Raw genomic sequence first — 14,149 nt, 5'->3', positions numbered from 1 at the left:
CATCACCGAATTCCTGCTTGGCTTGCAACCAAGTTCGACACGAAAAGAGCCAGAATTGAGGGACGCACATGTGCAACCTGTTACTCAAATATTCCATCCCCAAATAAATTCTCGCGAAGCACGTTTTTCGCAAATCATTTTTTCTGTACAATTAACTTTTTCTTGTATCATCCAATAAAATTGCTTTAAATATTGTACAAACTTGTGTTCCTTCTCGCAAACCAACCATCGCCATATTTTTGTTTTAGAGCTTATCCTCGATTTGTTACCGCTTTCTACTGTGTGAGAATTTAACCTTTTTTTTCCGAGGTAAAATTAATCGCAATATTTCAGCATTCCTTATGCCACAGTGTCATAATGGTTAAAGTGATCGCTAATGGACCGGGAGACTGGGATTCGATCTTCAGTCGAGTCATACTAAACCATTCCTCATTTTAAGGCGGAGATCAAGGATAAATGGAATAATCAAGAGAAAAGAGAAACGTCCTCTCCTACATCTTGGGGCAGTAACCAATGAAAAGTGAGTCTTCAGGTTGCCCTTGAATGTGGTGGTCCATTAATTTTTATAATAGGATGATAGCGTTAATTTTTATCATCATTTTATCTTTGAGCACTCACACCCTTCCTCGACGGTGATGTTTTGGCTGATAAAAACCAGCAACATGCATTGGAGTCTGGGAGATAACAAGTAACCGTTCAAGTCCATTATTATTCCTCAAAATAACTGAGTTTTCTTACTCCAGCTTTACAACAGGGCGAGACAGAAGAAAAAAAGAAAGAAAAAAGATGTAAAAAATACTGAGGATGGAATTTGACTCCGAAATATATTTAACTTATAAATTTCAAAAAGTATATAATTTCTTTATTTTCGTTATATTGCGTTGTGATATGACTTTCGGCCCTTGATATGACCTTAAACTATATCCGAAGGCGAGGCCCCAGCTTGTGGGCTTTGGGGAGTGTGGAGCCACCCTTTAATTGCCATTGCTCCCAGGTCCACTCTGACCAACTTTTCTTCCAAATCACTGGATTCGGCATTAAATAACCTGAAAAAGGTTGATATGCCGTAAAACAAAAACAACCAACCAACCAACCATTATTATTGTAACTCATTTAGTATTCTCGCACCAGCCGTTCGTCAGTAATAAATTAACGGTTTTCTTTCTGAATTTGAGAAATAATACACTCTTCTCGATATTACAGTGCTCTCTGTTTTCTTCCAGTGGAGATCTAGATAGTGTTATTCCTCTGTAGTTTCCCACCCTCTCTGACCATTCGCGTCCATTTTGTTGGTTCCGCTGCGTTCTCTTTTCATCGTTTGAATTTAGATGGGAGAGGGTAATATTACTAATAATTATACAACCACTATTAATACTAATACTAATACTTCTGCCACGTCCTCTTTGAACCGGGTAAATTCTGAAATGTTTTTATTCCAACGTTTTCCGGTGATCACTTCATAACAAAACTACCGGAAGTGACGCGTGACTTTGCCGCTGTACAGCGGAAGGTGACGAAGTCGAAGAGAAATGCGTGTGTTTGTGTGTGTCTGTGTCTGTGTGTGTGTGTGTGTGTGTGTGTGTGTGTGCGTCCCTACTTCATCTCTCCGGTCGTCAGAAACAAAAGAAAGAGAAATAAAGAAAGATAAAAGAGCTCAAACTATTGGTTGCCACACACACGCACGTTACAAACAAGGGTATAGGTAGGAGTGTAAAGGAAAAAAAACCCGAACAATAAAGAAAAGCACTTGACGATTTTTCATCTTTTAAGAAACAGAAACAAACGAAAAAAAAAATTCAGCAGGAAATAAAATGTCTAAGTCTCGAGCACTTAATACCATAATAATACAAAGTGCATCGACTTTCTTTCTTGTTTCTCGTTTAAGTTTGACCATTGTTTTTTCCGTTTCGCCTCTCTTCTCCCAAACGATGGAGATTGTCTTTTTTGTTGTTTTTGTTACTTTACTTTTTTATATGAAAACTAGTTGGGCTACCCGACGTTGCCCAGGATTCTGGGAAAGAAAATAGAATAGTTTATAAAATATAACATTTTTGGCGGGCTTATACGAGAGTGCCCCCCCCCCTAAAAATGCGTTTTCTACACCTTTTTTAAAATTTCATTTTATTATAGATTACAGACTTAAGTATCATATTAAAAAAAAAAACAACTTGAAAAAAATAAATTTGATGACTTTTAAGAAGGGGGTTCACTTTCTCGTTATAACGTTCTACTTCATTGCTACCTGACTTACTGTCCATTTCTTTACCGACGTGTCACGTGATTAGAACCCCTTAAAAGTCATTAATTTTTTTTTTTTTCCAAATTTTTTTCAGTTAACATGATACTTAAGTCTGTAATCTACGATAAACGTCGAAAAAAAAACCTTTAAAAAGAAAAAAAGGTAAATTTATACAAATACCGTGACAGCGAATTAGTAGAAAAAAATGTACCCTAACCCTAACCATAACCCTAACCCTAACCCAGTTTTCAGATTCGTGTTCAGCACACCGAAACGTAACAGAATACTACGTAAAAGATTTTACTAATTCGCTGTCACGGTGTTTGTATAATAATACCGAAAAAAAAAAAAGTGACAAACACGCATTTTTAAGGGTGGGCATTCTCGTACAGGTTCGCCCATTTTTTTTTTTTTTTAATTCTCTTAATAATGTCTTTTTTTAAATACGTCTCCGCCTTCGACTGCTTTTCTCGCTAATTTGTTCGCAAACCTTATGGTAAACATAACGTTTTCCGACCCATGTAACTTTATCTGAAAGACTATATGTTCAAACGTTGGAATGAAAAAAGTTAAGACAAAGCGAAAAAAAAAAAAGGATTTTGCTCAACGGACTCGAAAAGCAGCGATAATGGCTTGAAAAGAGTCTTCGGTACAAGCAATACCTAAAGAGAGTGCGATTAAACACACATAAAAAAATGCATCCATTTCCGGTTTTAAAAAATAAATAAATAAATAAAAACACAATTACGCGCGCTAAAACAAAATTAATAAATTTCCGAGGCGCAAAGATTTTTTAAAAAATACGCCCACGCAAATTCTGATGGGAAGTAAACTTAAATTGTGTTTTGTTCGGCGGACGTAGTTAAAAGCATACCACGTGACAAAGACGTGCACTTTTTAACCAATCAACGCTCAAAGAAAGACTTAATTTTCAAACTTTTTTTTTTTCAACTCGCTGGGAGCCTATCGAAAAGTATATAAACGATGAACTCACTCACTCACTTACTCGCTCTTTGCTCTTTTCACTTACCCTCGTCAAAGTCTTCGTTGCTACTTCCTCGCGAGCATGACGAACCCCACCTATTCGCATGTACGCATGCACAGAGAGAATAATGCAGACATTCAGCCGCGCACACAAACATGTACTTTCTACCTCGCGTTTCTCTTACCAACGTCGTTGTTGCTACTTGTTCTCGCCAGCACACCTATTCACACGCACGCACACACACACACACACACACACACACACATACACACAGAATAATGCAGATATTCAGTCGCGCACAAAGACATTTATTTTCCTCTTTCTTTTTCGTATCACACAAAAAAGTAAACCTGTTTTCTCACTAAGAAAACAAAAGACATTCTCTGCTTTTTTTCTGTCAAATCAACGAACAGTATAAATAACTTTCACAATTATAAGAACTGTCTACCAAGACACACTTGTTGGGCACTGAAAAATTAATCGTTTTTACTTGTTACTTTTTCTGTATGATTTTTTTATTATTTATTTATTTTGGGGGAAAAAACGATCTAATCATACCTGAGGACCACAAAAATTGTTTTCGTTTTTTTGTTTGTTTGTTTGTTTTTGTTCGTTTTTTTTTTGTTTTTTTTTGTTGTTTTTTGTTTTGTTTTGTTTTTACATTTCGTTTTCTTAACTCGGGTTTGTATTACTATACACATAGATTCGAAAAAGTTGTCAAAAAACAAATATATAACAAATAAATGTTATCAAAAGCAAGATGTTGATTTTCTACCTAACTGGATATTTTTTTTAGTGTTTTTATTTAATGTAACATCTTTATTCGGTTCGAAAGTCATACGGTGTTTATCGATATATTTTTAAAAAAAAAGAAAAAAAAGACAAGTGGCGGCGGATGTCTCTGTTGAATACGTTAAGTTTGGGAAAATGAGTTCAAACTAAAAACATATGCAAAATATTGTTAGAACCCCACTCAATATATTTTACCGCGACATTGGCTGACATATTTAAGCGTATTTTACGATCGGGTAAAGCCCCATCCCCCCCCCCACTCCCAAAAAGAACCCCGCTAGTAAAAAATAAAAGTATTCGTTATTTTTCTTCCATGTAATTTTCCTTTCAGATCTAGACATATATGTTCTACTAGAAATTTCATTATCAACTTTTGTCAGCGTTATTTGTTTTGATATGTTTCGCGTTGGTTGTATCCTCGTAAGACTTCGCTTTCTTCTCATAGGAATTATTTTATGTCAAGATGGCAATTTAATCTAACATGTTCGACGCTCGCTGTTGAAGGCAAGAAATGAGACAATCACAAAACAACAATCCTACCTGTAAAATCCAAGACAAACTTTATTGGTACACAGGATATTATTGCAAAATAGTGTGCCTATCCTGCGTCCAACGTGATGGAGCTGGTAGGTTGCTTCAATGAAGCGGTAGTTTTAGTCTTTTTGCAATCCGCATGCTGTCGTAGTCTGTGGCAGAGAAGGATGAATTTAACCGTATTCTATTGGATCTCGTGGCCCTAAAAAATTGGTAACAACGCAAACAGGCTGAATACTGAAGATGAAAAGTTCACAGTGATAAGAAAAGTCCGTAATGCGTATAAGTAAACCTAATTCATAGGCTTTTACAAATATGTTCTATACTTCATCAATGGCTGAAATCTGAAGTAAAAAAGGCACTAATGTTAGCGCCCAAGTCTCCTTCTTTATTGAGACTTGAAGCACTTACCTGCGACTCTCAGGAAGAGTGGCAGCAGAAATCTTTTGTGTGTGTGTGATGACTTTTTATATTGGTAGTTGTTACGTTTAACTTATTTGATTGGCTAACCTGATTATAAAAAGGATGGAGTGAACTGAATTTTGGTTGTGATTTCAGTTTGGGATTGGAGTGTAAGGGAATTGAATCGTTACCCTTATTACCAGACCGACAAGGTTCTACAATTTTTACCTAGTCAGGGTCGCAACAAACCATTGTTGCAAAATCCTTGTTAACCTCTAACTTTCAGTGGAGAAAGTTTACACATCTTAAAAGACATAATAAAAATGAGTCCTTCCTTCTTCGCTGGCCTGGAACGAGCTGAAAAATCTGAAAAGGAAATAGAAATTAGCGCCAAACGCACGTGACATGTCTGGTATGATTCTACCAATCAAATTGGTCGATACAATGGCCATTAGGGCTTGTATTATGACTGAAAATTTTCTTACGCTTCGTAGTTTTGTCGGATTTGTTTAAATATCATATTTAAGCGTATTTTACGACCGGGCAAAGACCCCCCCCCCGCTAGTTAAAAATAAAACCACACACAATACACCTTATATTTTATCTTAGCCAACTAAAAAAAAAATATCTTCTCCTGCAAGTATGTTATTCAACAATCTAAGAAAACAGTTGCTACTTGTAACCTTCAAAAAACATAAATGAATAAAACAAACATTTCTTATTTGTTTCTAAACAATATTTGTGATTTTGCTTGGGATGAGAATTCTTTGTTGCACCACTGACTGAATCAAACAATAACCTTTGATCGACACAACGAGTGGGACGATCACTGCCTGTGCAGTGAATGCACAAGTGCATGTTCATGATATGATAGAAGATTAAAAATGGCGTCTGCAACGTGCAGATGTTCAATATTCACGTTTTGTTTTACTGCAATGTTTAAAATGCTCTAAAAATGGCGTCTTTATCTTTTCATTAATAATTTACAAATATAAAGTTTACGGTGTAATTTTTTTTTATATCATAACTTGGCCGGGTTTGTACTGAATGGGAATAAGTTTTGTAATCATATTTTGTGTAGTTTCTTGGTTTTAACTAGACACACACAGAAAATATGACTTTATTGAATATATAAATACTTGAATATATAAATACTAGTAGGGCTATCCGGCGTTACTCGGGACCGTATAAACAATGAGAAAATTCAAGTTGATTTTGAACATATTTGTTATTCTTAGGATAGAGGAATTTTTAATGACTATGGATCAGTTGCAATTTCGAGCAAAAGAATATTTTATCTACCTTAGGACGGGTATTAGACATGTGTGAAATAATTGTGCCTTCGCTATGATAGGTAATTCACAGCATGTATATGAAATAATTTTACCTTTGCGAAGACGGGGTAATGTACAACATATATCTAAAATAAGTTTACCTAGCATCGGACAGGTAATTTATTTATATAATAGATTAGAACGCCCGGACTTAAAGAGACCTCCCATTATTATTGGTATGGATAAATTAAATCGTATTTCCTTTTTATCTGTGTTAACTGCGAACACAAACCTCACAATATTATTGATAAGAATCGATTAAAAATAAAACGTATTCCATTTTATTAATGTCAATCGTGAGCGCAAACCTCACAATATTATTGGCATAAATAAATTAAAAGCATACCTATTTCCTTTCTATAAATCTCAAACACGAATTAAAACTCCAAACACTTAGACAAGCGCTGGGAACGACCCTACTAATATACCTCAATGGGCATTTTGTTTGATTTCAACATTTATTTTGTGGGTGTTTTTCTAGATCTTTCCACTCTTCATCATACATTTCACATATTGTACATACATTCATATCCATCGAACTTTATTACAAATTTAAGACATTTTCCTTTCCCAATGAAGTTTTTTTACATCCCATATTTAGATTTTTAAAAATTACATGCATACATGTGCATAATCTATGCATTTAAAACGTGTCGGGTTCTTTAAGCAGTTTAAGAGAGTGGCTGTCTGTCTATCTATTTATCTAATTATCTGTGTATCTGTGTATCTAGCTATCTATTTATCTATTTATCTGTCTATATAATTATCTAGCTAGCTAGCGATGAGTGGACAACAGAGATTTGAATCGTCATGTTTTGGCAGGTTGTCAAATTCTGGGACCGGTCAGTTTGCACCAGAAAGTATCCAAACGGAGACGGGTGTGACGTGTAAAGCGTCACAAGTTTGCACAAGTATCGTGTTGACTTGGATTTGAGACGCCAAGAGAAACGGATGGGCGAAAATGGGTCTCCCCATGAATGGGAGAGAAGTTTCAGAATGGAGACGTATACCCACCCCAAGCAAAGATCGTTGATCACTCCTCTGCTATGACGCATACCTGGGAGTGAAATAAATACATAAAATTCCATATCGTCTTGGGTTCTGTTTTGGGTGTTCCTTCTAACAGATTCCAGCTCCCCCAAGGACAGTTGACGAACCTCCCAGAAAAAACAATAGCAGAACAAGTATGTCGTTAATGTATATGTTATGTTATATGTTCTGATACGCACGCACCAACACCTAGACTAATCACATGCCGCTAAAATAGACATTAAGGATGAGGACAACAGTCCGTTATAGACCGCAAACACGACATACATACATACATACATACATACATACATATGATGATGATGATTACAACGTCTTGTCAGACGAGTGTCACTCCCTTAGGTACTGAAAGTCCATGAGCCGAAAATGACTTTAGTCCTGCCGGAAAAATTCACACGCACAAACATACATGACACTGAAGACGGTCACTGGTATATATACATATATATACATGCACGCATGCATACATATATACACATGCATACACACACATACATACAAATAACCCACATATGCATACATATATACACATTACATATATGCATACATAGACATACTTATACATACATAAACATACACAAGACGGTCATTGGCATACATACATACATACATACATACATATATATATATATAAACGCAAATATACATATCTACACATACACACATACATAGAGCTGAGAGGGAAAAGATAACAAAGCATCAAGGACTTATGTATGATATGAAACGAAATTGGAAATTAAAAGACGTTTCAATTATACCAGTCATTATAGGAGCAACTGGGCTTATGAAAAAGAACTTTAAAAAGTACATACCAAGCATACCCGGTGAACCAAGTGCAAGTGAAATACAAACAATTGCACTGAAAGGGACGGCTAGAATCCTGAAAAGATCTCTTGGTTGGACTCACTAAAATAGGGGTAAATGTCAGATATCTGGTTGGATGTCCCACCCCCTAGAAGAAAAAGTTTAAGAAAAATGGAAAAAAAAGAGAGATAAACATACACACATATATACATACACCATGAATAATACACATACATACGTATACAGACACACATGCATACATACAGATATACATACATACACATATACAAATACATACACACATATACATACATATAACCATACGTACACATATGCACATACATATATACATACACTTACCTACATATACATACACGCACATAAATATGCACTCATACACAATATACATACATGCTCATACATACATACATACACATATATATGCATATATACACATGCATACATCTACATACATACACACATGCATAAATACACATACACACGCCTATATACATACATGCACATACATACATATATACACATACATACATACACACACAAACATATATACACATACATATATACATACATATGCACATAGATATGATGATTGCAACGTCTTGTCAGACGAGTGCCACTCCCTCAAACATTTAAAATACATGAGCCCAAATGCCTGAGGGAGTATCTATAAAAAAGATGATGTTACAGAGTCTTAGCTTTGTACGACAGCTAAGTCTCTCTCTCGGTTCAAAATGTTGAGATCCAGCAACAAGCAAGAGCAAGATAGCCAGCAGCAAGATAGCCAGCAACAAATTAAACTGCAGACCAGCTTAATGCGGGTACTGGTCTCCCGCTTTATGGTTTTTTAAATCAGAGATTTGCTTCTCCTAGAAAGGTTGCCTTCACCACGGCTTACGGGAGCCCTCTCCACCCCAATACACATATACACACATACAAATATACACGGTGCTAGTTGGCCGTTGACCCAGAAAAAGAGTTCATTCGCCCTTTGGAAGGTCTTGTTTTTAATCCTCCAGGGAGACTAGCCGCACATAGATATACACACACATATGCATATACATGTATATAAACATACATACACCTATACATAGATACATATAATGACGGCAGATCAATTATTACATGCTTCCAGCATTTCAGACCTACACGCGTCACAACTTTTCCATAGCAATAGGACGATTTTTTTTTATAGACAAGTGCCTGAGGGAGTATATATATACCTGATGGTGTTACAGAGTTTTAGCTTTGTACGACAGCTAAATCTCTCCTCAGTTCAAAATGTTGACATCTAGCAACAAGCAAAAGCAAGATAGCCAGCAACAAGTCAAACTGCAGACCAGCTTAATGCGGGTACTGGTCTCCCGCTTTATGTTTTTTAACTCAGAGATTTGCTTCTCCTAGACGGGTTGCCTTCACCACGGCTTACGGGAGCCCCCTCCACTCCGCATACACATGGAAATAAACACATGTGCACATACAGATGTACGCCAACATACGTATGCATGTGCACACACATACAAACATAGAGGCACACATATACGCATATATACACACATGCATATACATACGTACACACACATATACATGCAAAATACACGTGAATAAATAGTCTAAAGGTCATAAATAGTAAGTAATCAGCGACTGGACCGTTTTTGTCTCTTTTCCTCCTTTTTTCTTTTCTTTGTTTTTTTTTTATAAAGTTTGTTTTAGACTCATTCTTCTGAAGCACATGACAATAATATAAACAAACTCGCACATAATATTCCAAACAAATCAACGTACGAACCGACAAGAACAACTGAAAATGATTTAAATACGCTTGGATTTCTTTTTTTTTTTTTTTTTAATCCAAGCGTCTTTAAATCATTTTCAGTTAGACTGTGTTCTCGTCGGTTCGTACGTTGATTTGTTTGGAAAATTATGTGCGAGTTTGTTTATATTATTGTCATGTGCTGCAGTAGAATGAGTCTAAACATACATACATACATACATACATACATACATACATACATACATACATACATATGGTTTATGATAAGAACACAGATATTTAGTAGTGCCGCGTATACACATTCAACACACCAGGATTCAATTATATACACATATATAGAACCCCTCCGCGACGTCACAAACACAAACACATAAAAACACACGTACGATTCAACTAAAAACACACGTACGTTCATGTGGTACAGTATATATATGGTCATATAAACACCACCCCACAACGCAAAAGTAGGTTTAATTTCACAGTGGTATTGTGGTGAAAGATGTCGACAAAAGTAATCTAAAAGTTTCGTAGACGAATAAAAAAAACTCTCGCCCCACCTCACCCCAAAATTTCTCAGGGTTTCATGCCTAGGTTTGTTGTAATTCAAGTTAAATTATATTCCTTTTATGTTGTCATTATTGTGTTCCTTTAATGTTGTCATTTGATTTGAATTTCAATAAACTAAATATATAAGATCAAAGAGAAGTATAGAAAATTTTAAGTGGGGTGACTTCTAGAGTAAATGTGGTATTATAGTGATTGATTTTGGTTAAGAGTAAAATAGACATTTTCTAGTCATGATTACAAATGATGGCCAACGACTCTCATTTGTCCAAACTTTAAATAGCCTTGTGCCTAATTTGCTTTAAATGTATATTTTATATTTCTGCAAATAAATAATTCAAATAAATCCCTTTTAACTCTCTGGCTAGCTCTGTGTATTTGCTTCGTTTCTCCTTTTCTTTCATACTCACCTTGTGGTCAGCTGGGGCAGCAAAGTCTACGATTTGACATCATTTTTCTTAATTATTACGACATCTGGTCTTCTTGCTTGGATTGGTTTGTCCGTCTGTATATCCATATCCCATAGGATTTTGTGGTTCTCGTTTTCGAGTGCTGTTGCGGGTTTATGCTTGTACCAGTTGTCTGTACGCTCAAAATACAGCCGTTTACACAATTCCCAGTGTACCTCCCTCCCCACTTGGTCATGCCTGTTTTTGTATTGCTTTTGGGCCAGTTTGTTGCATTCGCTTACTATGTGGTTTATCGTTTCGTCTCTTTGTCCACAGAGTCTGCATTTGCTGTTTTCTTGTGTTTTATCGATCCTTGCTTTGATATGGTTGGCTCTTATCGAGTTATCTTGTGCTGCAGTTATTAGAGATTTCGTAGCCATGTTCAGGTGTTTTCATTATTCTCATCTTTTGTCATTCTTATGAATCTTCCGTGGAGTTTTTTCTCTTCCCATTTCTCTTTTCTCGTTTTGTCATTTGTCTCTGTTTTCGGTTTTATTGGGTTTTTTTAGTGTCTCTCGCTACCATAATTATCTTTTCAGTGGTTTGCATTATGTATTTTTCTAGTTCTTTTTTTTGTGTGTGTATGTGTGTGTCCTTCACACAGTCCTATCCCGCCGTTTTTCCTTTTCACGTAGAGTCTGTCAATATCGTTCTTTGGGTGTAGTGCATTATGCATCGTCATGAATTTCCTGGTTTTCTGGTCGAGTTGTCTCAGTTCTTCTTTTGTCCACCCTATAAACGGTCCAGAGTATCTTACTAGTGATACTGCCCATGTATTTATACATTTTATTAGGTTTCTGCTATATAATTTCGTTTCCAGGAGTTTTCTTTTTCTCCTGAGGTATTCCTTTCCAATTTTCTCTTTCATTTCTGTTGCTCTGATGGTGTCCGCTTCCATAATTCCCAAGTATTTATAGTCCTCTTATTCCCCTAGTGCCCTCATTTCTGTTTGGTTGGGTAGTTCCATGCCTTCTGTCGTTTCCAATTTTCCCTTTCTTATAACTAGTAGTGCGTACTTTTCCATTTCAAATTCCATTTGGATATCTTGGCTGAAGATCCTGGTAGTGTTAATTAGTGTCTCTAGCTCCTTTTCGGTCCTTGCAAAAAGTTTCAGATCGTCCATGTACATCAGGTGGTTCATTTTTTCCTCTGTATTGGAGAACTTGTATCCGGCTTGGCACTTTCTCAGAATACTGTTCAAGAGCATCATGGCTATGATGAACAGTAACGGTGATAGTGAGTCTCCTCGGAAGATGCCTCTTTGTATGTTAATTTCTGTTATGTGTTGTCCATCAGCTGTCAATTCCAGTCTCCATGTGTTCACTGTAGTTTCTATTACGGTGGTGATCCCGCTTGGTATTTTATACATTTTTAGGCATTCTATTATCCATGCTTGGGGGATCCTGTCATACACTTTTTTGTAGTCGATCCATGCCATGGCTAAATTCTTTCTCTTTCTTTATACCTCCTTTAGGATCTTCTGATCTATATATATAGCAGGTCGTGTGTTCCTCTTTTTCCTTTTTGGCATCCTTTCTTCTCCTCGGGGATAAGTCCACGGTTATTCAGGTAGTGGTAGATTTGTTCCCTCAGTTGTGCTGTCAGTATCTTCCACAAAGTGGATAAGAACGTGATTGGCGTATAGTTGCTAGGGACGGTTCATTTCTCCGTATCCTTCTGTAGCAGTGTGGTTCTACCTTTTGTCATCCAGTCTGGTACGCTTGCTTCCTGTATACATCTTCTCAGGTTTTGGGCTAGCCTTTCGTGTAAGGTTGTGAATTTTTTGAACCAGTATGCATTATCCCGCTTTTGTTTTTTGGTCCACTTCTTCATGTTTCTTGTTTAGCCTCTCCCTGCCAGTTACATTTCCAATATTCCTTTTTTTCCACATTGCTTTCTTCCTGTTGATCATTTTGGTTTCTTTTTTATGTTTGTGTATTTGAGTTTCTAGTCTTATTCACCATCCAGGTTTTGTCGGTCCGCTTGTTCCCGGTTGTTTTTCTGATTTGAGATTCATACAGGGTGACAAAAAAAAAACTGGACCCAACTCTAATTAGGCTCCGTTTCTTAGTGGTTTGTCCAAATGAAATGAAACTTTGGTCCTAACTACAGGGTGGTCAAAAAGTCAGGTAACATGTTAAAGGTAGAAAAAACAATATGATCCATTATAATCTCTATTCGTTTAATATTATTTGTTTAAATATTTGAGTGTAATATATAAACTACCCCTCCTGATTTCTGGCTTTGGGGCTATGTAAAGGATAGCGTTTATGGCAAGAAGCCTGATACAATAGCGTCTTTAAAGTTATTTATTGAAGAGGAGATTGCGCGGATATCAGCTGACATGATTACACGTGTTACACAATCAGTGGTTAATCGCTTCCAGCGATTGATAGAGAGAAATGGACGACAATTAACAAAATAAACATATTTCATGTTTGTTTCATTTTATATTTCAATGTATGGTACTTAAATATACGTGTATTGCTAATATCGTTTTTCTTTAAAATGTTACCTGACTTTTTGACCACCCTGTAGTTTATTATATTCAAAACATCACATCAAAACACTAGGGTCTTTGGCCTTTTTTTCTCCGTTCTACAGCATATGTTCTAGATGATCTCCATTTAGCTTTTGTTTTTTGGGGGTCACCCTGTACTTACCATTTTGGCGCCTGCGTAAATTAGGTTGTTTAAGTCTGTGATTGTATTTGTTGGGATGTGTGGGAGGAGCTTGTTAACCTTCTCTGTTTCTGTTTTTAATTTCTTCTGCTCTTGGTTCCTTAACGATGGGAGCTTTGTTTTTTTTTTTGTTTTTGTTTTTTTTTTTTCTCGTTCATCAGCTGTATAATTTTATTTATTTTATTTGCTTCATTCTCTGTTGGTTCTGTTTCATTGTTCTCGGTTTCCACGTTTGTAGACTTCGTTCGTTGTTGGTCCTCGGCTTTTGGTGTTTTTACTTGTAAGGCTTCAACTTGTGGGGTTGCTCTACGTGCGGTTCCGTTGGGGGATGCTTCTTGTTCAGTTTCATCATTTATTTTTCGCTGAATTTCTGTTAGTTCTAGTTTAGAGAGCCAACTTTTCTTGAGTACCAGTCTTGCTTGGTCCGCAATTCTTTGTTCTGTCGCATGGTAGTCACTGGATAGATCCCATAGTTCTTTCATTCGTTTCCGATAACCTCCATATCTATATTTAGGATGACTTC

This window comes from Euprymna scolopes, chromosome 7 (assembly GCF_053919585.1).
Source record: "Euprymna scolopes isolate OS-2025 chromosome 7, ASM5391958v1, whole genome shotgun sequence".
Classification (NCBI taxonomy): Eukaryota; Metazoa; Mollusca; class Cephalopoda; order Sepiida; family Sepiolidae; genus Euprymna; species Euprymna scolopes.
Note: the sequence above shows the minus strand (reverse complement) of the source record.